The following is a 26472-nucleotide window of genomic DNA, read 5'->3' as shown; positions in this document are numbered from 1 at the left end:
CCTGTCTTCTTCATTCTCGTTTCCCATCACGTGACACATGCATTCTTTCTCCGTGTCTTGCGATTTGCAAATGTCGTTCTACTTTTGAAATCTTGTCCCACAGTTGTCCATCTAAATACCTTTTACTCCCCTTCAGAAAGTATCCTGGAAGCCTTACTGATGGTAAAGACTTTAAGGGAAATGCGTGCATACATATATATGTATATTTATTTCTAGTGGTTAGCTCAGTCAGTGCTTAGCAAAGAGTTCTGAATGAATATGGGTGGGTATTTCTCTTGTCCTATATCAGGCTCAGACTCTCAGGGATTTATAAGTCGTAAGAATTACTTAAAATACCCAGCAATATAAAATTCTAGAAAAAAATAAGTGTGTGACAATGCTTTTAAAAATGTAAAAATTATCTACCAAAGTATATTATTATTATATTGAACACCATGTTTACCTACTCACTCATTTAGCTAACACTTATTGGGCAAAATCTGTAAGCAAAGCACAAATAGAACAGGTAGCTCATGCTTAGGAGACTTACCTGATTGAAGTCCAGATCTTTGGAAGACTAGAAGTTCAGGTATCATATTGAGCATTTTACTGACCTTTGCCTGTTGTGGAGGACTAAGTGTAGCCAGGATGGTAGAAAGTGCTAGGTCTCTTGGAAGAGGATCTGAGCTCTCACAAGCTGACTGAGTGAAACACTGCTCTCATTTTCAATGGCCTCATCTGTAAAGCCCGGATAGAGGCACACACCTCCTGGGTTGTGCAATTCAGTAAAAGGATGGAAGCTAATGTGGGTGTGGATAATTTGGTGTCAGGGTCAGTTTTATGAGTATGTGACCTGTGCAGTTGCTCAGGGTGTTGGCCTTGGTTTAATGCTTTACTGTCGCCATCTTGAAATTCTCCATAATTACTGAACAAGGGGCCTCACAGTTTCATTTTTTTCTGAGTTCCTTAAATTATGTAGCCAGTTCTGCCTGACACACAACCACGGGCACATAATAGTGTTCTCAAAAGAGCCCTAAATTCTTAACCTGAGATTAGAGGGGCCACTTCTAATGAGGGTTGGGCTTTGATGATACCTTCTCTTTGCTCTTCCACTGAAGGCATGCTGTTGCTCCCTCTATTCCCATACCTGCTTCCTGAGGAGAATATAGATTTTCAATTCTGTCATCCATTTTTTTGTCATTTATTTAAAAAATCCATACTGAGATCATTCTTTTATCTTAACTACTATTTTTATCCCCCACCTGCCCCTTCTCCCTACCGAGATAAACACATTGGCCACCAGCTGTACATAAAATCAAAAATGCAAATTCCTTTTTGATTCCATCAAGGTTCGAGTTGCAGGTTTGTGTGTGGTGTGTGTGTGTGTGTGTGTGTGTGTGTGCTGTTAAAATACTTCAAAAATTTTAATTAAAAAAAAAGCTAAGTCCCTGTGGTAGTTTGATTTTGGCATCTACCATAGAATTTTAAGATTTTAATATCTTTGTTGATCATAAATTGACTGTGAATTTTGCTCCGATGAAAATTACTTGTGCCTGAAAGCTACACTGGGTTGAAACATTCTACCACAGTAATCTCTATGGATTAGAGCATATTGAAGTACAACCGTGGGAAATAGAATGCTTCTTTTAAACCACTGAGCCAACAAATAAGGTCATTTGATGCTGAGAGACCGTGAATGTCCACAAAGGGGCTAGTTCACCGGTAACATTAAGCTGGTTTGGACTGACCTATTCCTTAGCTGATGGTAGGAATATTAGAACTTTATTGTTATTATTATTATTATTATTATTATTATTATTATTTTATCAATCCCCTTTTTCTTTTTGTCCTTCCAAGATACAAGCTGGAAAATAAACTATAAGGTGGTTGAATCTCTGCATGGTTAAAACTAAGTCAACTTTTGTGCAGACTATTTCCTTTTGAATTTGCTGTCTAAATGCTTTGAAAGCACATTAAAAATGGCAACGTGTTAGGCATTTTAAATGGGGAAGATTTCAGGTGTCATCTCTAAATGACAATTCAGAAATACCTACTTTGTATCCCCCCCCGCCCAAATGCTCTGAGCTGGAAAACTGAATGAATGAAAAGAAAAATGGGAAAACCAAACAAATTGGAATCATGCCTGGCTTGTTTACTTTAGGAAATCTCTTAACACTCATTTTAATCAATTGAAAAGAGATGGTTCATCAGATCATAGAATTTTAGAGCTGAAAGGAGCCTCAGAGATGATCTCATCTGACTCTCTCATTTTATGGATGAGGAAACTGGGACCCAGCGAGGGGAAGACGGCTTTCTAGCATTCCACGGCTAATTAGCAGCTGGGCAGAGCACTGAAGTCACCACATGCCCAGCCTGATGTCTTTTCCAGTCTGGATTACTGCCTCATTTTCATACCAGTTTAAAGTCTTCACATAGTTACAAATTAAAAAGATTTATAAAAGTAACTTAGTGAACATAGGAAGAGTATTTTTTTTTTTGGTTGAATGAGAGCTTTCAATTATGTTTTGGAATTTTGACTGGTACTGGACATAAAATTGTTTTGCACACAGTAGACAGTAAATATTTGTAGATTGAGAGAACTGCTCAGAAAAAGTTAATTTATAAAAAAAAGAAAAACCCACAAAACCCTAAACACATATGTTTAACATTGCATAAGGGAAAATGCTTACATCTAATATCAAAGGAAGTAAGTTCTTCCCCCAATAAAATCCTAAATGCAATTTCAGGTGTTCTTTCCAAAAATAAAAGGAAACCTATGTGGTAGGATATTTGCAGACCTTCTCAAAGTTGCTTATCAATAGGGTGGACCATATGATTTTTTGTCCAAACTGGGTCACTTTTGATAGTGAAAGGAGACATTATAAACATTTTTGTTGAGGCAACAAGTATAAACTGGGACTTTGCAGGGCAACTAGGACGTATGGGTCACCTTACATATGAAATGATGAAAAGTTTACATTAATTCGGTATTTACTATGTGCTAGGCAAGGCCTCAGGGACTTCTAGACTTTAGTGTCTCTTTTACTGGTTGAGCAGGTAAAGTCTTCAGCGACATTTTATTATGAGGTTTAAATATTATATTAAAAGTCAGAGGTGTTGGATCACATAATTTTTACTTCCTACAATGAAAGGTACAGAAATCTTTTCTATTTCTCTAGGTAGAAAGAAATGAAGGCTTTCTGGAGGACTGTCTACCTCCTTCCACCCCCCCACCCCCCACCCCCCAAACCCCCCACCCCTGCCCAAATTTCTTCCACAAGTCCCTCTTTCTGAGACTTCTTTGAGTGGCAAAATTCAAATAGGATTATTTGGTGTTGAATATTTTTCTGAAAACAGCTTCCTGGTGAGGAAGGTTTCTTTGTCCTGACAAGATAGGTTGCTGCTGAATTTGCTTTTCTCACTTTTAGTTGGTTTTATAATGGGGTTGTTGAAAGCAATGAACGGTTTAGAAAAATACCCTTGGTGCGGCGAAATAGGGACCGTTTCCAAAGCTTGTTCAAAATCTGATTACATTAGCAATTTCTCAAATCCATTGTATTAGCTTTGTAATTTGCTTCCATGACCCACGAATCTATTGACTCAGACAGTGACTTTTTTTTTTAAGGAAGGGAAAAAGACCTCTCTCTTTGGAAAACACAAACTTTGAAGAACTTGGAAACAATAGATTTCTAGATTGGCTGGAAGATAAGATCCAAACCTACCCAATTTGTTTGCCATTGTTTGCAGTGTCTCTGTAGGGAGGCTGGGACTGATGCCTTGGTAGCTCTTTTGGATTTTATAGACAGCGCTTTAAGGAGTAACCTCAGGCTGGGCCCTTAGACGTTCTTTCTGCAGGGAGGGAGAAACCTTGACGTTTGAAAATAGGTAGTATCCTTATTGAAACTTCAGCAGGTGCCTAGGTCTTAATACTCGATGCTTTCCTTATATTTTCTCACTTTACCTTCACAGCAGCAGCATGAAAACCTAAACCATACTTCGCGCTAGTTTGTGGTCAAGAAAGCAGAGGCTGAGAGAGGTGACTTTGGGAACTAGCAAAGTTGTGATTTACAGGCAGTTTTGTCTGGTTCCAGGGCTGCACCCTGGGCTCTTAACTAACCACTCTGCCAGGCAATATTTGGAGATTCTCTTGGATTTATCTCAATTCTTGAGAGGGTTGTCTCCATTGAAAGCCAACTACCCAGTTATCGGAACCAGAACATTTGCATACTGTTATGGGTTGAACTGCGCCCCAGCCCCAAAGTATATGCTGAAGTCCTAAACCCCAATACCTCAGAATGTGACAGTATTTGGAAATAGGGTCTTTTATGTTTTATTTTAAATTTATTTTTATTATTATTTTATTTTTGAGAGAGAGAGAGAGAGAGCAGGGGAGGGGCAGAGAGAGAGGGAGACACAGAATCTGAAGCAGGCTCCAGGCTCTGAGCTGTCAGCACAGAGACCCATGTGGGGCTCGAACCCACAAAACTCGAGATCATGCCCTGAGGCGAAGTCGGTCGCTCAACCTGCTGAGCCAGTCAGGCATCCTGGAAATTGGGTCTTTTAAGAGAGAACCAAGTGAGGTGGGTAGTGTGGGACCTAATCTGATATGATCAGATGCCCTTAAAGGGGGAAATTTGGACACAGACAGAGGTAAGATGATGTGAAGTGGTACAGGAAGAAGACCACCATCTGGAAGCCAAAGCTACAAGCAGTCTACAAGGAGAGAGGCCTGGAACAGACCATTCCCTAGTGCCTCTGGAGACAGCACGTCTCTGCAAACTTCTTGATTTCAGACTTCTGGCCTCCAGAACCATCAGACAATAAATTTCTGTTGTTGTTCTAAGGCACCTAGTTTGTGGCACTTTGTTACAGCAGCCCTAGCAAATACACGTTTCCCCCACATTGTAGCTGGTGGGGACTTGCTTCTGAGTGACCGCTGGAGCTACTCTTTCTGCTGACTGTGGAGCAGAGAGAGACAGGTCCAGGCCGGAAGCGCTTGCGATGCAGCACCAGCCAGTGGAACCCATCTCCAGGCTTTGAGACTGAGGTAGAGCCCTGGCCACCTCACCAGTGACAAGGGGAGGTGGCCTGCGTGGTGGCTGTGATCTCCCACTTCTTAGACGCACACGATGGTGGTTCCAAGCCGACTCCTCTTTCTCTCTCTCCTACTCCCGGTGGGAGAATGATCTGTCATGGCTCTTGAATAATGCACACATTGATGATTTCTTAATAACTTAAAAGCCCTTGTGATGGGATGAGGAGAAGGAAGAAAACATGTCCGACCACCTGCAAGCAGGGAACAACAGCTTCATTCAAATCATTCTCAGGAGGAACTTTTGAACTGCCAGGCGAGACCTGATCCTGAGCTTCTGGGGAGAGTAATCTGGTTTCCTCAAATTTACCACCACTACCTCTAAGTGCAACCAGAAACACAACTATACTATTAGCTAGAAATAATAAAATGCTCAATAAACCCAAGATGATGAAGGCCCAGCCAGGAAACCCTCAAACACTCATGTTTACGGCACACCTGGTGAGTATTTTTATAGTAGAGTATAAAATATGCCCTTTTGAATAGCACCGAATTGGTGGCACAGCACATTTATGCCCTTCAAGCTATAAGCCTGAATTTGCAGTTTATAAACTCCTTATAACCCTTCTCTATAATGTAAAAGTTTAGAACAGAAAGAGTAGTTGGACAAGCTGTAGAGGTGGAAACAAACAGCTTCTGTTTCTCGTCTATAGAAGAGAAAGCTGAAGGGAGTGAGTGTCTTTATGGAATTGCTTCGGCCCAGGGGAAAATTCCTGGAAAGAGGATTGGAATCAGATAAATTCCTTCTTCTCTTGAATTTCTACTGTACTGTTGAGGACAAACTTATTAAAAAAAAAAAAAAAAAAGAACACCTTTGTTGAACAAGGTGTCAGAATAGCGGCAACCCGTTTTGGGTTGGCATTTCATCCCCCCAGTATGGCCATGCCTGGTGGAACTCTGTAGCCTTTCTCTCAATGTTTGTTTTTCCCTGTAGACTTGTAATACTCTGTGGGCCTTTCCTGATGCCGGGACCTCCCACTCAGGCCAAGCCACCCCGCTCCACGCCAGGCCCACCATTCTCGTCTTGGCCCACCTCTCTTCTTTCACAGTTTTATAATTAGTGACCCCTGCCACATACCGGGCACCTACCACTGCCCAAATTCTCTCTTTCCTCTCTGGAGTCCTGGTGGTCTGTCTCCAATGGCAAAATGTGTTTTCCTGAACCCTCTGCCTCTGGTTGGGTCCCAGGAAGTACTCAGCGGCAGAGCCTGGGAAGGGCTCCTAGGCCCATCTCCTGTGTGGGAGTAAAGGCAGCAAGATGGGGCTGAGGAAGAACCTAACGATGATGCAGCCGGAGCAAAGGCCTCAGCTCCCACCATGTGAAGCCCACCGTCTAGAACAGCTGGGTCTTTGAAAACCTTCCTCAAAGGGCACTAGGGGCTGGCTGCCCCAGGAGGGGATATGGTCTTGGGTAAGGAAACTCCCTGTGACTAAGGGCAGCTCTCTCTTTGGGAGAAACTCAGTCGGGACCCTTCAGCTACCAACAAGCCTAGCAGCTGGGGGAATGAGTGTTGGGTCTAACCAGGGTGGATCTGGCTGGGTACCACTGCGTTCACTACACCCTCATTGTAGAATTCCCAGTTGAGGAAGCCAAGACTTTGCAGAGAAATAAAGGTTACAAGTAAGGTTAGGAAGAATCTTATCCCTATTTTTTTTACATTTACCGAAATATAACAATCAAACACGTGCTATCAATACTATTTTACACACCTTAAATAAGTTATAATTAATGCTCTATAATTAATTAATCTATTATTTATCTCTTTCCCTTCTCCTAAGCTTTAATAAGATACTTACAAATATGTTTATCTCTGTTACAAATAGTATATTGATAATTGCCATTAACTGAGCACATACTGTATTGCAGATATTTATTATTTTATTCAATCTTCATAAGAGCCTATAAGAAAGATACCATTATCCCCATTACGGATGAGGAAAGCAAGCTTAAAACAGAACAAATTACTTCTCCAATTCACACATAAATTGCAGAACTGGGTTCTGAACCTGACCCCGGAAGTTCTATTCTTTTAACTCTATCATGTTGCTTTTTATCCTAATAAGTAGTTTATTTTCCTTTTTGGTTCTCTTTCCAGATATCCAATACCTCTCTGATTTTTGTTTTCCCTGCTAGTTATGGAATCCATTCCTGGAGTCTGACTTTAGTCCCAGAAATAAAGCTGTAAAAGAGACAATGGAAACCTGTATTAAACCTCCTTGGAATAGCTTGGGGGTGGGGTAGCTCCTTAGAGAGCCCCTGCTTTCCTAGGCTGGAGCTCTTGCTGCATGGCTCTGACCCTTCTTCCATCCATTGATGCAGGACAATCTCCCTTGGCTTCTCCTCTGTGCCCTGAACCTCTTGAGGCTTCACCACAATAATCTCAATCCCTATTCCACCTTCCTCTTCTCCCAAAGCCCAGTTCTTTTTTCTAGTTCTTTTCTTTTTTCTAGTTCTTAGCAGAAATGACAACTGATGTCCACAAGTTCAGATCTAAAATTCTCATGGCAGTAGAAAGAAAATAAGTAGATACAGTCCCACATCCTGGGATTTCAGGCACAGGGAAGAGAGATTGAGAAGAGACCACTACATATATAATGACTTAAAGACTTGTCTTCATGTGTCGTTTCCCCAGCATGCCTCATATTGAAAACCTGATTTGGTCCAGACTAAAACTTCCTAGAGTTTGGGGCATCAGGTAAAAAAATATTCCCTACTTCATCATTTCAGAAATTTTAAGTTAAATAGAGCCAATTCTCTGTCTCTCTTTGTCTCTCTCTTTCTCCTTCTCTCTCTCCCTACACACACACACACACACACACACACACACACACACACATACACACACACCCCCCACACACTCTCAATCTGTATCTGTATAGTATCTAGGTATGTAATTTGTAAATTTATAAATCTATATACAAATATAGATTCCATATAAATATAAATCTATGTATGCAATTTGTAAAACTATAACAAAAGGAATCTTATCCAGCTGGCTTTATCCAACTCAAAATGTGCCATGTGGGCTTTAGAGAAGAAATCAGGATGAGTTGCTTAGCTGAGGCCTTTTTTTATACTAGAATAGTGGAATTAAAATCTCATTTTTTGAAATGAAAAAAGGATAGATTTTCATCTGTCTGAGATAATTTAATATAACCTACCTGGAGGCAGAGGAGAATGGAGCGAATGATTCTTCTAGTCATTTCTAGCTCTATAATTATATTTTCAGGGGGAGAGAATAAAGATTCCTGCTGCTCCACACACTATTATACATTTTGAAGAGGATTCAGAATTTAATATTTGTCATTCAGCCACTTTCTTAATTTTATGTCTAATTAGCCAAGAAATTGAAGTTTCAAAAACATTCTTGATTTGCCAAATTCCCATATGTATTTCAATTCAACATGCATTTAGTATATTCCTTCTAGGTGTGTGGCACTTTGTTGGGGAACCAGGGAAAGAGGTCGAAGGAGGAGGAAAACGCGCCAAGTCTTTGCATGTCCAGAGTCCAGTGAGGAAGCAGGACAATTCAAAACGAGTTGCTAAGTTGGGGGTATTGCCGTTTAGCAGAAACACAGAGGTGGGCTCACAGAATTTTGCTGAGGTGGAGGGAACACTGAGGAAGCTTCACAAGGAGCTGATGTTGGAACTGGGTCAAAAATAAGCAGACTGTCACGTGGGGTGCTGGGAGGGAGGGAGGAAGGGAGGAAAGAAGGGAGGGAGGGAGGATGGGAAGAAGGAAGGAAAGAAGGGAGGGAAAACAGGGAGGGAAAGAAGGAAGGAGGAAGGAAATAAGGAAAGTTTCTTTGAGCCACCTCTCCACTGAGACCTTCCCCTGGCCTATTGTGATTAATGTTCCTCCATTGTGTCTGTTATGCAGAATCTGAAGGCTCAAGACAAGAAAGGCCCCAGGCTCTGCTAGCATTCTTCATTTCAAGACTGTCCTGTCCTTGCTTCCTCCCTGCCCTTCAGATAAGGAGGTAGCACGCAACTCTACACTTGCAACCTGTCCAGGTGTTTGTGTGTGAGGACTGTATGGCATATCACAAGCTCATCACCCCCTAAACAGAATGGTAGCTGTCGGTAACCCCAGCACTACAGTGGATTCCTACTGAGAATGCTCTCCTTCTCCCAAGACTGTCTTATCTTCCGAATCTCCAAAAATAATAGTACTGTTTCTCTCAAAACTGCTATTTCCATAGAGATGAATCTTTCCTCCCACATTTGTCTTATTTTGCAGGACATTGTTAAAAATATCTTTTCATAAATAACTAATAGTATTTACCTCCCTTTCACAAGCTTGACTCTCATGGATATTATAATGCTGCAAAGGATGAATGCTTTGTGGGGTTGGTTGCAAGCAGCCACAAGCCCACAGCCCCCCCACCCCCACCCCCATGCTCAAGGCCAGCACTAATTTCCATGTGAAGGCAGTGAATTTGCACTTCCATGTAATTCCCTTTCTTTGGGATTCCTAGCCATCCCCACACCCTTCTGGTCCTCAGACCATCTCTCCTGCCTGCAGCCAGCTGTCAACTAATCCTTCCAAACTGTGAATCCTCAACCGGAAAATGTTGCCTTCTCCAGAGACACATTCTAATGGGGGAATCACAGGCACTGTAACTGGCCTCAGTAGAACCATGGTAATGAAGGACTTGCTGGCCATGCTGCTGGCTGAGAGCTACTGGGAATAGTCTGAGGGGAGCCTTAGCCAAAACTTCCCAAAGGTGGTGGCAGCTGCCTTTTCTGCACTCACATAGACTTGTCGAAAATGTGTGGACTTTCTAACTACTAGGTACTGATTATTGGTGGCTTCTGTGAATTAGTCCTGTCCCCCACTTTTCTTGGGTCTCCAGATATACAGGCATCTAAGACATTGCTTCTTATTTACAGACACAACAGAGGCCCTTAAGTTAGGAATTTCCTCACCATTCTGCTTCTCCACCTTAGAACATCAGTCTTTGCATCCCTCTTAGCACTTGTCCTGCTCCTCTGCCTCCTTCACTCAAGGCCAGCCTGTTTCCCTGTTCTGGATTCCACCTTATACCTCTTGTTCCACTGCGTTCTCTTTCTTGACTGTAACCTCGAAGTGTCCCTCTCCTTGTTTATGCGAGTCCTTGCCTGCACGTAAGGTACAAATCCTTCTCACCTGAGAACCTGTCTTCCTCTCTATCTTCAACTCATTATAAGCTGGTGTTCTTCCTCTCCAGTCTGATGTAACTCTTCTTTCTAACACCACTGTTGATCCTCTAATGGTCAGCTTCATGGATATTTCTCAGGCATCATATTTGTTTCCCTACAATATTTACCGCTGCTGACAATGCCATCCTTCTTCAATTCATTTCCTCATTTGATTTCTTCGTTGAACTCCTTATGCTTCTCTTTGGTCTTCTTTCAAGGTGTCTCTTCTTTCACAACATCCCTTAAATATTGATATTTATTTAAATATTGACATCATGAATTTCTCATCAGCCTATTTCTCTTCTTTATTCCTTCCTGGGCTCTCTCATTAACCCTCTCAGCTTAAAGTCCATCTTTGTCCTGTTGACTGTGAACCCACATCTCCCACTCAGACCTCTTTCCTATGCTTCAGACGTGTATGTTCAGGTGTCTAATGGGCATGTACATCAGGCCAATCCAGACTCCTCAAATCTGCTTCATCCCAAAGTATGTCCCTCCGTCCCCCTTTAACTCCCTTCACCTTACTCACTCTCTTGTATTTCCTAAAAGAGGTGCCTGGCACCACTATATACACATGGGACTCCTGGATATATTCCCTTCCTTTCTCCCACACAGCTAACTGAGTGATGGTCTTATCAATTGTACAAGCTTGTCCATACCTTCTTCTACTTCCTATTGCTTCTGCCAGATTTAGGCACCCATTGTTTCTTCTATGCACTCTTTGTGCTGCTTCCAGTTTCTAGTCTTGCCCCTCACTGCCATCTACTATGAACACCATCCATCCACCACAAGTCTGAACATGTCAATGATCAGTCAGAATTCTTCAAGGTCCTTCTTGGCTCAGAGCAGAGAAAACTGTGGCTCATGGGCCAAATCTGGCCCATCTTCTGTTTCTGTACAAATAAAACTCACGTACAAACTCAACTCTTCCATTGCATAAAAGTTGCCACAAACAATGAAGAATTGAGTACTTCCGAAAGAGAGCATAGGGTCTCCAAAACCTACGAGATTTCCCATCTGAGCCTTTTCCAGGAAAAATTTGCTGGCCTGTGGCAGAGGATTCACCCAACCTTCTTACCATCTTAGCATAGCACAGAAAGCCCTCCAACATATGTCCTCTCTGTACACTGTCCAGATTCATGTTCTTTAACTTTGTCTCTAATAGAAATGTTGGATTTTTTTTTTTTTTTTTGGTATATGAGGTTGTGTAACATGGTGTTTTAAGGGGGATGTATACCCAAGATACCTGGAGCGAATCCTGGCCTTGCCACTCATTATCTGTGTGATCTTGAGCAAGTTACTTAACCTCTTTATGGTGTAGTTTCCCCATATGCAAAAATGGAAGATCCTGATTCAAACTTTTCCCAATTCAGAGAACTTTGGAAATATTTTATTTGACTGTAACGTAGAGCTAATGAGATTGTCTTTTGGGTAATAGTTCATGGCAGTACAGCTGTCAGCACAGAGCCTGACGCGGGGCTCAAACTCACGGACTGTGAGATCGTGACCTGAGCCGAAGTCAGACACTCAACCCACTGAGCCACCCAGGTGCCCCCCCCACCCCCCGCTGGCCACAATGTATTTTTGAGAGCAGTGTTACACATGTTAAAGTATTCTCACTTGAATAAGTCAACTTTCTTATCTCAACTGATTTATATGACATCGTCTAGAAACAAAAATTCACCTGTCAATGCAAAAAGCGAAGACATCAGGGAAAAAAAGGGATTATTTTTGAGGAATTTAAAAATTTATTGGAAAAGAGAAAGGCTCCCTGTTTATGGGGCACTTGGGTGGCTCAGTCGGTTAAACGTCCGACTTCGGCTCAAGCCGTGATCTCTCTGCTCACAGGTTTGAGCCCCGCATCAGGCTCTGTGCTGGCAGCTGAGAACCTAGAGCCTGCTTCACATTCTGTGTCTCCCTCTCTCTCTCTATCTCTCTCTCTCTCCTTCAAAAATAAAAATAAACTTTAAAAAAATTACAAAACCACAATTATTCCACCCTGCCTGCATGTGAGTATGGTATACATAAGCTGTTATTTATAGACTTTAGTGCTCACCCTAATCTGATTCTCTTCAGCTCATTTCTAAGAGAATGATATTTTTTTGCCCTCCGGCAGTTAGGTGAGATCTTGTGAATGCAAATGCGCCATTCCTTACTTCCTGGATGAAGCACTGGATCACTGGTGTGAGACCAGCACTTTCTTCCCATGCTGGATAGAACAAGGAGGACAATATTCCAGATGGTACATCCACAAGATGGAGGCCTCTCTCAGCCTCGATTACTGAGTCACACTGTATGGGGGCAAGTGGCTCCAGTGTGTTACCTGGACCCTCAATGGATTTTTTGACTGTGAACAATGAACTTCACTCAGATTCAATCAGAGAGATTTGGGGGTTGTTTGGTATTGCACATAACTTGGTCTATCTTGGATTATGACTCCGTAAGAGAATAATGCCTTTTCCTTCCCTCATGTTCTTAGACAGTGGAATTAAGTGAATACCCGGGTGGGTAGAGCAGGCTTCCCAGTCCCAAGTCTTGTGTGGGGCCTTGGAAAGAGCTGTTCTATTGTTCTATGCTGATGAAGAAAGGGCTCCCCTTTGTGATCCACTCCTGGTTGTTTTCCCTCTTGTAATTAGCAGTTTTTGTTATTGTACTTGGGAGGTGAAGCTTTAGGAGCAAAGGCCATGGCTTTAATGATAAATGCCTCCTCAAACATTTCTAACCTGAAAATAAAATAACATAAAACCCCTCAAATGAATGTGGGAGCAAGCTGCAAATGTCAATTCTGCCATTGTATGGATTTAAAATCAAATGTAAACAATGTTTGAGGAAACACTGACCTGAATCAAGTCTTTTTTTTTTTTTTTTTTTTTTTTTTTCACACTAGTAATTAGTTCTGCAGCAGCAGGCTGAGGCTGAAAGCTGGGTCAGTGCCCCTCTCCCCCAGGAAGCTGAGAAAATTCTCACTGCAGCCAGACCACAAGACTAGGCCCCTGGGGAGGTCGTCTGCTGTGGTTGCCACTTTGCCCACTTCTGGTAAAGGGCAGGTTTCTTGGCAAATGCTCCCCCGACTTGATTTGGAGGGAGTGGATAGAAATTTTTTCTTTCTTCAGTGTGAGCAGTAACCAGAGTGGAGAAGCTTGAGGAGGGATGATGGAGGTTAAAATTCAAGAAATCAGATGGCTGGCTTAACCAATATTGGGGTATCAGCTTCAAAAAGGTATCTTTACTAAAAAATAGGTGAATGGCCACAATGTTACATAGCTTTTCTCATACTCTGGAGCACAGTACCGCTATAAAATCAAATTATCTGAGGGTTTCTTATTTTGATTTTTGTTCTGCAGCTGTTTCAATAATCAGAACTTTTAATAATCCATTTTCCTGATTCATAAAGCAATGGGTAAGGATGGATGTTTTTGAAAAATATTTGAGACTGAGTGGCTGGTTTAAATTTCCCACAGTGAGTGTCTTCACTTGAAGCCTGAGAAACAGATATCAAATTGTGTGTAAGAAGTACAAACCAGTTCACGGGGCGCCTGGGTGGCTCAGTCGGTTGAGCATCCGACTTCAGCTCAGGTCACAATCTCGCGGTCCGCGAGTTCGAGCCCCGCGTCAGGCTCTGGGCTTATGGCTCAGAGCCTGGAGCTTGCTTCCAATTCTGTGTCTCCCTCTCTCTCTGCCCCTCCCCCGTTCACGCTGTGTCTCTCTCTGTCTCAAAAATAAATAAACGTTAAAAAAATTTTTTTTTTAAAAAAAGAAGTACAAACCAGTTCATAAATGAGAACTTTAACCTCTGGAGCTATTACTCAGAACTGTACAAATTCAGACATATCCTTGTGAACATCCGTGCCATTTCTAAGTTTATTTGAGAGCGTTTGGTCAAAAAAAGATTTTCAGGCCATCAAGATTATCTTCTCTGTTTCGAGTTCAGAGAACTAAAAGAAAATAAGACTCTACCTAATGAGGTGGAAAAATCATTTAAAAATCAGATAAATACCAAAGACTTGAGTATTAACAATTTATTATTATAGTATTCACTAACCTTAGGCAGGCTGGATATAAATGTTCTCTAAAGTGCTAAGTAGAAAGAATTTAATGATTTCAGTTTAATTCCCTGTTGCACTAAAGTCCATTCTGGAAAGAAAAAATAAAAACCATCAATGTACATTATATTAAAGGTCTGAGTCTCAAAAGTAAAACTCTAATCTTTAGCTGGAAAAACAAAGTATTTCAAAATGCATCCTGAGTCTACTGAAACTTCATCGTTCCTGAACCAGTCTGCTGTTATCAATAGTCAGTTCCTCTGTTATGACAGTAAATTAAAATACCACTCTTTGCCTTAACAACAACAACAACAAAAAATGAATAAGAAGAATAAGAAATTTAAATGCCTTTGCCAAATCACTCTTTGGCTTGCTTTTTCATATCTTCTTTCTTTACTGAGGCCTTAAATCTGATATCCTTCAAATAGGCAGGACAGAGAAGAAAATGGCTCTTACCTTTCTGTTCCCCCTTTCTCTCTCCTGATGCTTCTGGTCTTTGTTCATCATTTTTTTCAGGTCATTACATCCCTTCTGGATTAATTTCTTTACTATCCCATTGGCTGGGCTGCCAAAACTCATTTCTTCATTACTGTTCTTTGCTTAAGGGTAGCAGTTGTTCAATCCTCCACCACATCCCCTTTGATCTGCCTTGGATTTTATTTTTTTATAACATCTATTTCTTTTTCCTTCTTTGTTTATCCCAGTGGCAGAAAAAGAGGATTAATTATTTCTATGAAGCCAGTGCTTCCTTTTGTGTCAAAGTGCTGGCAAACAGAACACATTTATCTCGAGAAAGAGCATTTCTCCATCGGTTGTAATTTGGGGTTCTATATATTGGACACTGGATTCACTGAGGGCAGGGTCTCTGCAGATTCTCTTGGCAGAGTAAGTTGAACGATGACAAGTGTCTGCAGATCTAAGTCCGACTCCTTAATAAGTCTCTGTCTCTTGTCATGCATGTCTCTAAACCCATCCCAGAATAATCTTTCTGAAAGACAAATGAAATCTGTTAATTCTTGTCCCTGAACATTTCATGGGCTCTCCATTGTCTTCAGAAGAGACCCAAACTCTTCAGAATAGCATAAAAACACTGGTTTTCTCCAACTTACTTCATATCTTCCCATTCTCCCCACTATCTATTACATTTCAGCCATTTGGTATTTCATACCAAAATAGAGGGGTTTCCAGACAGAGGACATCTTCTCCCATCTCTGGGCTTTTGAACTTGTTATTCTCTCTTATGAGAATGCCCTCCCCCTTTAGCTACTTGGCAAAGTCCTCACACTTTTTAGGACTCGATCCAAGGTTAGCCACTCTCTGAACCTTCTCCCATTTTCCCAAGACCCACAGGGTCGCTGTCCCCATAGTACTTTATATTCGAGTCTGGTGTCCTGCTCACCATATTCAATGTGAGTGTCTACTTGCCTGGATCATCCACTAGGTTTTGAGCTGCTTGAGGACAGGATCTCTGTCTTAGTTATCTCTGGGATCTCCATATCCTATTAAAGAGCCAGGAATATCATAGTGGCTCAAACATATTACATGCTCAGATGAATGAATGAATGAATGAATGGATAGTTAAGCAGCTCAATATTTCTCATTAGTTGCATGGCATAAATTATGAATCACTCTAGTTTTATTTTTCTTTTTGGTTGGCAATAAGAATATTCCCAAATGCAGGTACTTACTAGTTGTTACTGCTGTTATTCTAATTAATTAAGACTCATATTTTGAATAATATGAATTGATTCTATACAGTCTGAATTTATCAGGAAATTGTGGGTTCCTTTTTTATAATTTTATATGGTTTCTCATCTCTTTTCTTGACAAGCCACACTTCTGTTGGTTTTCTGTAGAGTAAATAGGATTTGGACCTGTTCACTTTAAGAATGTCCTTTTTCCTTTTAAATCCTAAGGAAAAATTGCATTAGTGGTCTGAATTTATCAAGATAACATTGAATTAAAAATTGGGTACATGCTGTATATACACAATTGTTCTCCTACATTTTCTAGATTCCATTTTATTGTTTTATTGTGAGCATTGGGCCATGGTATTAAATATTTTAGGTAAATATAATTATCGACTGCATAATACCCCATTTTTTGGTTGTACTCTTTCTATAGTCGTCACTTATTGAAGTATTATTGCATTGTGTTATGTGTATGCTTTTGTTTATATATTTGTATGTTTGTATGGTATCACAATGCAAAATGTATTTCTTGTTATGGATTAGGGTCCAAAACGTCTGAGAGCCAATGGCTTACTCATAGACGAGTTCTGAGACGACCTATTCCCCTTTAATATTTTCTTACAAAGGCAAGTCAGGTTAAGATGAAACTCAAGGAGGGCAATCTTGAAAGGTTTAACAAGTATAACGTTTGTGAGTAGAAGTTAGAATAGTAGAATTAAGTTAAGAAGGTCCTGTCATAGAATAATTAAATACATGATAGATAAATGTATTATGCTTAATTTCCTTGTGTGATTTATGGGAACTGTATTTATTTTTAAACTCACCAGCTCTACCTACTTTAGGTCTCCTGACTTATTTTACCTCCCTGAGTCCCTGTCCCTCTGCCATTTACTACTGCAAATTGGGGATCCCTCAAATGGGGAGCCCAAGACAATAGACTTAGTTCAACACAGTCAAGTGTAGTTTCTATCTTCCTACCTTTGGCCAGCTAGCCTGGCCCCTCTGCTGTCATTCCCACTGTGCACTATATATTGTCAAAGCTGAGGCATGTCTTAGGAATAAGACGTCTCGGTTAAGGAAATCAGGATGGTGATCCCCACTTTTAAAAACTCCATCCTACCTTCCGGCACAGCAGTATGATTGATTCAGAAGATGGGTATCTTTCAGAAAGTTGCATCTTATTTTCCTGCATTAACACCTAGTGCATCCCACAGACACGTGGCCTGGTAACTCCTCTTGTGTAAGTTTTCCACGATTCCTCTTTGTGAGTCACCATTTCTAATGTTAGCAATTTACAGTAATGAGCCACGAGCTGACACCCAGGCTGGGTGAGACAGAGGCAACGTTCCATCTACAACAAGTGGCAAAGAGTACTTGAGGGATACATTCTCTGCATTTTGAAAGCATCTTAATGATCCTAAGTGCTTTAGATGTTTAGAGGAAGTTCAAAGGCACTGAATCAATTGTACATCATTAAAAGAATACAATACATAAAACTTGGGGGCTGGAGGAATGGCATCTATTTTCCTGTTTCACAGACTACAAAGACTGAGGAGGCAGAAGGATAGAAGACCACTGAAGTAATGCTCTTGTTCCCTAGAAGCACAGGGTAAATGCATGTTTCCTTATGTGTTCGTGGCTGGGTTCCAAATGTGCCTGGGTAAGGATGAGTAAATTCAGGCATGTTGGGGAATCATGGGACATCCCATGACGTTTCTCCAAACATCTTTCATTCAGCAAAACACCAAACTCCTTAGCTGAACATTGCTTCATATTTAATTTTTAAATTGATTCATTATATGGCAAGATGGAGTTTACGTGTTTCCAAAGACTTTTACAGTTTTTACAATAAGGATAGTTGGATAACTTTGGAACTGCGTCTTTTGTAACAAATTACTTATTTTGGTGATAACAAGAATGACAGATCTATAGTTATTAGAACATAAATATTATCACCACGCACATTGACACACTCAGTTCAGAAAGTCAGTTTCTTAATATAAGAACACAGCCATCAATTTGATGAATTGCATTTTCCTTTCTCTCAAAGTAGGCTTTTTAATATGACTTCATTATTGAACAGGGTAGAGAATTCTAGTGCCAACAAACTCCTGCCAGCTATTTTTAGATTCATATTTATGTTTTTCTCTAGTACCTTTGGACGGCAGCTGAGTATCTAGAAAGTGGAAGAAACATGGCCATTGGCTTCAGATGGCACTAGGTTTGAAATCTGGCCTTGCCACTGATTGGTTGAGTGGCCATGGGCAAATCACTTCATTTCTGTAAGACTTACTACCTCCCTTGTGGAAAGAGCACAGTACACTTCCTGGTTGTGCTCTTGTGAGAATGAAATGTATGTGCATGCAAAATGCTTCATATAAGGCCTTCTGGAAATTGTAGCAATTGGCTGAGATGCTGCCCTCATTACTCTCCTCACCCGATGGTGCAGAGATGGAGATAGAGGTGCACTGCTTTCCTCACTCTGGCCACTCTTTGCTCCCCGACTTGCCACCATTGACTTGTTTTCTAACCCAGCCATATTGCACTTGTGCCCTTTAGATGTCAGCCGGGCCCAAAGCCTATTCAGTCAACATTGTCTCCCTTGATGGCCACACAGCAAGGTTGTCTTCTCTGCACCTCTTAATCATGGTTTTCCACCTCTGCTTTCTCTGCCCTGCTGTGATTGCCCCACTGTGCTTCCCACATGCACCCTGTGGACAGTAGTCTTTCCCTTCCTATGCTGAAAGATGAGGTGATCTGAGAGGGAACGAAAGTCCTTTGTGTGAAATACATTCCCCTCTATCTTTTTACATTGGTTCGGTGCCCACAAGTATCATGTGGGTAATGAAAGTGTGGAGGCCAGAAGTTTAACTATGTCTGTCTAACAGACTGGAGCCTGAAGGTAGAGGTAGAAATTGGTGGAAGTCTCTCTTGCCTACCAGTGGATCAGCTTTTCTCACAAAACTAGTCTTTTTTCTCTTGTCAAGAGACCAGACCTAAAAGAAAGGTCATTCCTATGTTATGATATGATATGATATGATATGATTGATATAATAATATGATATGATATAATCAGGTCATCTTCATCATTCACAGATTCCATTGTGCAGTTGCCTACTTACTAAAATGTATTCATAATTCCAAATCAATATCCTGGTGCCTTGCTCACCATTCACAGATATATGCAGAGTGAGAGAGATATAGCCCTTCCAAGCACAAGTTCCTCATTGGAGTCAAACAAGGAATCCTTCTGTTTCTGTCTCTCTCTCATAACAGAAGGGACTAGAGGATGGAGACAAGATGTGGCAGGGAAGTGTAGTATGAGAAACTCTTGGTCTGGGGCCTTGGACTAGGTTTGAAGCCCAATTCTAGCATCTGTTAGTGGAGAGCCTGTAGGCAAATCACTCAACACTTGTGTGAGCTTGTGAGAAACACTTGTGAGAAAATAGAACCCACTGACTGGAGTTGTTTTGGGATTTAAGGTTATGATCTATGTGATATATATATATATATATATATATATATATATCTGTATCTATCTATCTCCAAGGAGCAATGGTTCAGTATTCACTAACTCACTAATTCAGTGTTTGTGGAGACTTTGTAAAACATAACTACCACAAATAATGAGAATCAACTGTTACATGTATATTGTGCGTTCGTGTGTGTGTGTGTGTGTGTGTGTGTGTGTAAACATCTTTCGGTGGAGGAGTAAGTGGGGAATAATAACTACCCTTGGATTCAGTTCCATTTCTATCAATAGACTCCATTGATGTGTAGATTGAGACAAGTTACTTTACTTCTGTGCTTTATAACTTCCTAATATGCAAAGTTAGGGTCAAGGTATCTGCCCTTCCCATAACAAGAGGTTGCTGTGAGGAGAAAATGAATTTAATAGTCATGAACTTCCTTAGTAACTTTCAAAACACTCTAATAATGGAAGGTAGTATTTTTATCTGGCTCCTGTCCAGGCAGCAAGAGTAATCAAGAGGCTGAGATGGTTATTCTGCAGGGTCTCTGGTCTACAGTGGGCTATTCTAATCTAGTGTTCATTCATCTGTTGATTTGTTTACTCAATCTTTCAGTGAACTTGTATTGAAAACGGATTATGTGCCCAGGCCTATGCAAGATGTGAGGGATACAAATGAGTGAGCAAGACTCATCTCTAAAGACGCTCACCGCAGGAGACAAACACGCTATCTGGATTCTAGGATAGGGGTATCCCAGGCTTCCACTTTTCCACCAAACCTAAATTTTTACATGGCCTTAGGGCTTCATCTGACTCTGGAGACTTTCCCATACTTATGTCGGTTGCATATTTGTGAGTACCTGTGAGTGTGTGAGAATGGGTATGAGTGTGTCCAGAGCTAGAAATGGGGATGCAAAATACCCTGATACTTTCCTCTAAGTGCAATTTCCTCCATGTTTCTCTTTCATTCATACTCATTCCCTAGGAGTCTCATGGAATGAATGGTTGCTTCTCTGGGATCTCAGTCATAATCCCTCATGCTACAGCTACAAACATACAGAAATTCACACATATTCAGATGATGATTCCTGACAGTTAAATACATCAGCTGAACAAACTGCATTCACTTCAGATGTGCTCCGTGGGAAGCATGTTGGGTTTTTTTTGTGTGTGTCCTAAACCCTGAGGCCCCAGTATAAATAAACCTACTAACATGATTCCTAGTGAGGAATCATTATTTGTCTAACAACTTCCGTTCTCTGAGCTTATATGAAAGCAATTCTTAGACGATATGTGTGTATATGAACTCCTCTAAAGTTGTTTTAAGGGTCTATAATATTGCATAGATATTGTATAATATATGTATTTAAGGGTGTATAATATTGCACTTGCCCTTTCAAATTGTCTTGATAATGTATGCAAAATAGGGAGAAAAATTACAGACCTCCTTGGAAATTGCTTTGACACAAGATTTGAGTGAACATAAAACCTATTTTAAAAGACCTACCAGGAAACACAGTAATCATATGAGCCAAATCCCTTCACAGAGAAGGTCTAGAGTGATGAAATGGATATCCTAATTTTTGGATTGTTAGTGTGAAAATATAATGCAATTTAGTTATGATACAATATACTTTACATCCTTCCTCCATCCCTTTTCTCTATGTTTTTCCCTCATCAATTTGGCTAATCATTCTAATCAAACTAATCAACACTAATATATTCATTCATTCATTGATTCATTCTTTCATGCATTCATTTATTATTAAGAGTGAATTAGAAGCCTGTAATATTCAAGGCCCTATCAGGACTAAAATTCCTTTCCTGGAACATGTCCTATTGGGATAAATGAAGTAGATAACCTGATATGTAGTATTTTTCTGGGTAGTTTTTCAATATTACACGTTTATTAAATTCTAGTAGGCTCATTCACTTTTATTAAAGGTTTCAAATATTTTTCTCCCAGTCTGTAAAGGTAAAATAATCTCATCCAAAGTAAGGCTAGGGTTTCTGTTCTAATATCTGTTAAGTTTAAGCTGCCATTTCCAGCTTCTGGAAAGATAGTGAGGATGTTAAGAGCATGGGCTCTAAAGTCAGACTGCCTGGATCCAAACTCTGGCTTAGCCAATTTCTTCCTTCCTCCCTCCCTCCCTCCCTTCCTTCCTTTCCTCCCTCCCTCCCTCCCTCCTTTCTTTCTTTCTTTCTTTCTTTCTTTCTTTCTTTCTTTCTTTCTTTCTTCATTTTTAATTTAAATTCTAGTTAGTTAACATATATGGTAAAATTGGTTTCAGATGTAGAATTTAGTGATTCATCATTTACATATGACACCCAGGACTCATCACAACAAGTGCCCTCCTTAATTACCATCACCCCCTTAGCCAATCCCCCACCCACCTCCCTCCATCAACCTCAGTTTGTTCTTGGTTAAGAGTCTTTTATGGCTTGTTTCCCTCTCTCTTTTTTTCCTTGTATCTGTTTTGTTTCTAAAATTCTACATATGAGATAAATCATATGGCATTTGTCTTTCTCTGACTGACTTATTTCTCTTAGCATAATACACTCTAGCTCTATCCATGTCATTGCATATGGCAAGATTTCATTCTTTTTGATGGCTGAGTAATATTCCATCATGTATGTATATACCACTTCTTTATCCACTCATCCATCAATGGACATTTGGGCTTCTTCCACAATTTGACTATTATAGATAATGCTGCTATAAACATTGGGGTGCATGTGCCCCTTCAAATAATTATTTTTGTGTCCTTTGGATAAATGCCTAGTAGTACAATTGCTGGATCACAAGATAGTTAGTTCTATTTTTGACTTTTTGAGGAACCTCCATACTGTTTTCCAGAGTAGCTGCACCAGTTTGCATTCCCACCAACAGTGTAAGAGAGTTTCCCTATCTCTGCATTCTTGCCAACATCTGTTGTTTCCTGTGTTGTTAATTTTAGCCATTCTGAGGTGTGAGGTGGTATCTCATTGTGGTTTGGATTTGTATTTCCCTGATGATGAGTGATATTGAGCATCTTTTCCTGTGTCTGTTAGCCATCTGCATGTCTTCTTTGAAAAAATGTCCTTTCATGTCCTCTGCCCATTTCTTAACTGGATTATTTTTTTCTTGGGTGTTGAGTTTGATAAGTTCTTTATAGATTTTGGGTACTAACAAACTCTGGCTTTGCCATTTTCTATCTTTATAACTTTAGGCAAGTTACTTAACTCTTTTATACTTCAATTTTATTGTCTGTAAAGCAAGAATGATGATATCTACTTCTTTGGGCTCTTCAGGATATTAAGTGGGAGGCCCTATAAAGCCCATAGTATAGCACCTGAACCATATTAACCATAGCAAGTACTTGGTAGATGTCAGTTGTTATTGTTGGTATTGTACAATGAAAGCCATTTATTTGATTCCTGGATTGATTTGGTAGCACATTGGATATTCTCTGCCAAAAATTTTACATTTCCACTAATAAGACATATGATGCTTGTTTGGATAATCTAGAGCCCACAGGTTAATTGTTGCCTAAGCCATAAATGCAAGGGTATAGCTATGGAGTTGATGGGCTTTACATCCCAGAATGAGGGCTGGGAAAGATACTTCCTGTATGTGTAGCTCTAGGAACAAATGAGTTAAATCACCAAGCCTGTGACTAGTGAAATGGAAACCTAGGGAATAAATCTGGTGGAAATTGCACTCATATTCTTAAATTAAGGAATAAGTTGATAGTTTTTGCAAACTTAGACTTGATTGGAATCATGTGGGAGAATTTTAATAATATAAATTTCTGAGCTAGAGTTAGGACCTAATAAATTAGAGTTTCCTGAAATTTCTATTTAACCAACAAGTTCCCACCAGTAATTTGTATGTAGCTAGCCTGATACCAGCATGTGAGAAGCCTCGTCCTACCTTGTAGTGGGTGGTTGATATCTAAATGCCATTATTTGGTAGACATTCCAGACCAGGTAGAAGAGATTACCTTCAACCTTAATTTGGTTTTCATTGAAGGCATACTAGGGCCCCTGTGCTCTCACTTCTGGACTGGTGACATCAGTAGGGAGGAGGAAAGAGATGAATTGAAGGGCTCTGTAATTCAAGTGGATATCTTTTGTTCTCTGTGAATCCCCTGGAACTTCCTCTTAGAGCTTAGCAGAGGCCTCACTTCTCACCTTTTAACGACAGTTCCTTGGTTTATGTGGAAAACCTCCAGCAAATATGCAGCTCATCATTATAATACCTGGTTTAACAAAACAAAACAACACCCCCCCCCAAAAAAAAGAAAGAAAAAACACTGGATAACTGAAAAACAGAAATAAAAATTTAAAACGCCAGAGCAAACCACCATTGCCTCAAGAAAACAGTTGGCTTAAACATTTTAGACACTACATTTTGTAAATGAGATTGTGGCCCCTTTTGCTTTGATACTAGAAACCTCAGAGCGAAGTCTATGCCTCACGTTGCACAAATACAGTAAGGGATGTTCTGCCAGGCATTTTATGTACTCATCTCACTCTTGGACTCTTCACATCATTTTCCTACCCTTATTTACCCTTTGTCATTATTTCCTCAGTTATGTATTTTTAACCCTCTTCTGCTCCGTATGATACAAAGCATATACAATCATTTTCAGAATGAGTTGGCGTTTGAATGTATAGACAAAGATATAGTAGGCAATTGGCACGTAAGATATTATTTCTGTCCTAATCTACACAATTTAGGAGTCAGAGAGAGTCACAGAAACATATAAAAAAAATTATAGTGTAGTTTTCTAAGTGCTATAAAGGCGGTGTGGACACAGTGCCACAAAGGTGGTGGCGCACAATGGGGGAGCAATTATTCTGCACCTGTTGTGTCCCAGCAATTTTTTTAGGCCCTGAAGATAAAAACTGCCTTAACCCCAAGGTGTTCAAGTCTATGGGGAAGACAAATACGTAAGCAAATAACTATAGGATAACGTGATTCATTCTAAAACGGAGTGTATATAAAATGCTGTGAAAACACAGATCATGGGCAATTAATTATATCTGGGAAAGGAAGTCTCAAGGAGAGAGAGCTACGGAGAGGTGATGACATTTCAGCTTGATCTTGTGCATAACAAATGACTTCCTATAAGGTATTTTCCACCTGTTTTGAATTAACTAAAATGATTAGGCCTTAGAATTTATAAAGGTCATCTCTACTAGGATGGGAAAAGTGGATCACTCTTGTAAAATAACCATTTAAAAAGCACCAGCTTGATTCTGGTATGGCTACCAGAATGAATTAATGATAAAATACATAAGAAGGAAGATTTTGGAAACTGAGATGGCGATTGAATAACAATAGTGCTAATAAATAATTGTACATAATTAATTATAAGCAATATGATATCAAATAATTATAGCTTCCTACTCTACCACATTGCCTTTTAGTTTGTGTTTGATTTAGGCCCAACTACAGGGAAAACCACTGACTGATGAGGTAAATAGAAATGTTGCCAACACTCTAAGACAGAAATAATGCTATGTGTTCTCCAAATCTACTTGGTTTTCTTTCTGGGTCCACTATTGAATTCTTTCCCATCACCCTTGCTGATATGTGACACTTCCAGAACTGGCCTATAAAAATCTTCTATGCTTGGGCCACCTGGGTGGCTCAGTCCGTTAGACTTCCAACTCTTGATTTTGGCTTAGGTCATGATCTCATGGTTTGTGGGTGCCAGCCCCACATTGGGCTCTGTGCTGTCATCACGGAGCCTGCTTAGGATTCTTTCTCTCCCTCTCTCTCTGCCCTCCTCCGTTCACACTCTATCTCAAAATAAACTAATAAACATTAAAAAAAAAAAAACAAAAAAAAAACCTTCCATGCTTGATCTTTGACTCTCTCACTTTCTCCTCCATGGAGACTGCGTGTTAAAGACAATGGCGTCAGAAGGAGCTTGGGTCCCTAGGGCACATTTCGAGGAGGGATCCCTAGGAAAGCTAACCAGGATCGTGCACACTGGCTTTGCCTGAGGGAGACGGTATCATACACTGTGCAAGGCTACAGACATTTGCAATTGTTTGCTACAGTGGTTGTTCTGCCCTAGCACGCTTTCCATGAGATAACGTCAGCACTGTTGCTTTTCCATTTTCCATTTTCAGCACCACTCCATCTATCCTCATAATCACATAACACACTGGGGTTAATTCAATAAATGTTTATGGAATCTATGAATTAAGGTTTTCAGACACTGAATAAGGTTAGTATTGTAACTCCCAAGTATCAAGTTTGCATAAAATAGGTCATAACAATATGCAGGTCTCAGTTCTCAGAGGAGCTGCCTTACATTGGCTGTGATTCATGTGACACACGTATGGGACACGTCAGAGTATGGCCCCTGTTCCAGACCTGGGGCACATGCGTCATGTGAGGGGAGGGTGCTCTGCCGTTGTGTTTGTGAACATACTTGCAAGAGGGCCCCCCCCCCATAAAAAATGAGTTGGGTCACTTGGTCTTAGTTCTCAGGGGCTTAGATTTGTTTGGCAAAGCAGTAGGGCTTTTTTTTCCCCCCCAATGTTTTATTATTTGTTTATTTTGAGAGAGATAGAGCATGAGTGGGGGAAGGGCAGAGAGAGGGGGAGACAGAGGATCTGAAGCAGTTTCCCTTCTGACAGCAGAGAGCCCAAGGCAGGGCTCAAACTCACGAACTGTGAGATCATGACCTGAGCTGAAGTTGAAGGCTTAACTGACTGAGCCACCCAGGTACCCCAGCGGTAGGGTTTGAAAATAGCTGTTCCCATGCGTGAATTCTTAAAGTATTTCTATGACATTCTAATGTACCTGAATGAACAATTTATTTAATCAAGGATATTTCATAAGTATGTCCTGCATTTCAGCGGGGAATTGCTCTTGTTATTGGGAACTAACATGGCGAACAGATTGGCCCCTGCCTTCAAGAATCTGGGAAGGGGAAACAGATATGTAAAATACAATACAACAATGGTTGTTTTCAGGGAGGCAAGACAGGGCATATTGCATTTATTTTGCACGT

The 26472-nt window shown here is 40.5% G+C and overlaps 1 long non-coding RNA gene across 1 annotated transcript in view; it reads left to right on the top strand.

The window, feature by feature from the left end:
* LOC122234921 overlaps positions 1–26472 on the top strand; it is a 51858-nt gene that overhangs the window by 8659 nt on the left and 16727 nt on the right. The window lies entirely within an intron of this gene.

The sequence above is a fragment of the Panthera tigris genome, chromosome F2 (assembly GCF_018350195.1).
Source record: "Panthera tigris isolate Pti1 chromosome F2, P.tigris_Pti1_mat1.1, whole genome shotgun sequence".
NCBI classification, from domain to species: domain Eukaryota; kingdom Metazoa; phylum Chordata; class Mammalia; order Carnivora; family Felidae; genus Panthera; species Panthera tigris.
Note: the sequence above shows the minus strand (reverse complement) of the source record. Positions and strands in the feature narration are given on the sequence as shown.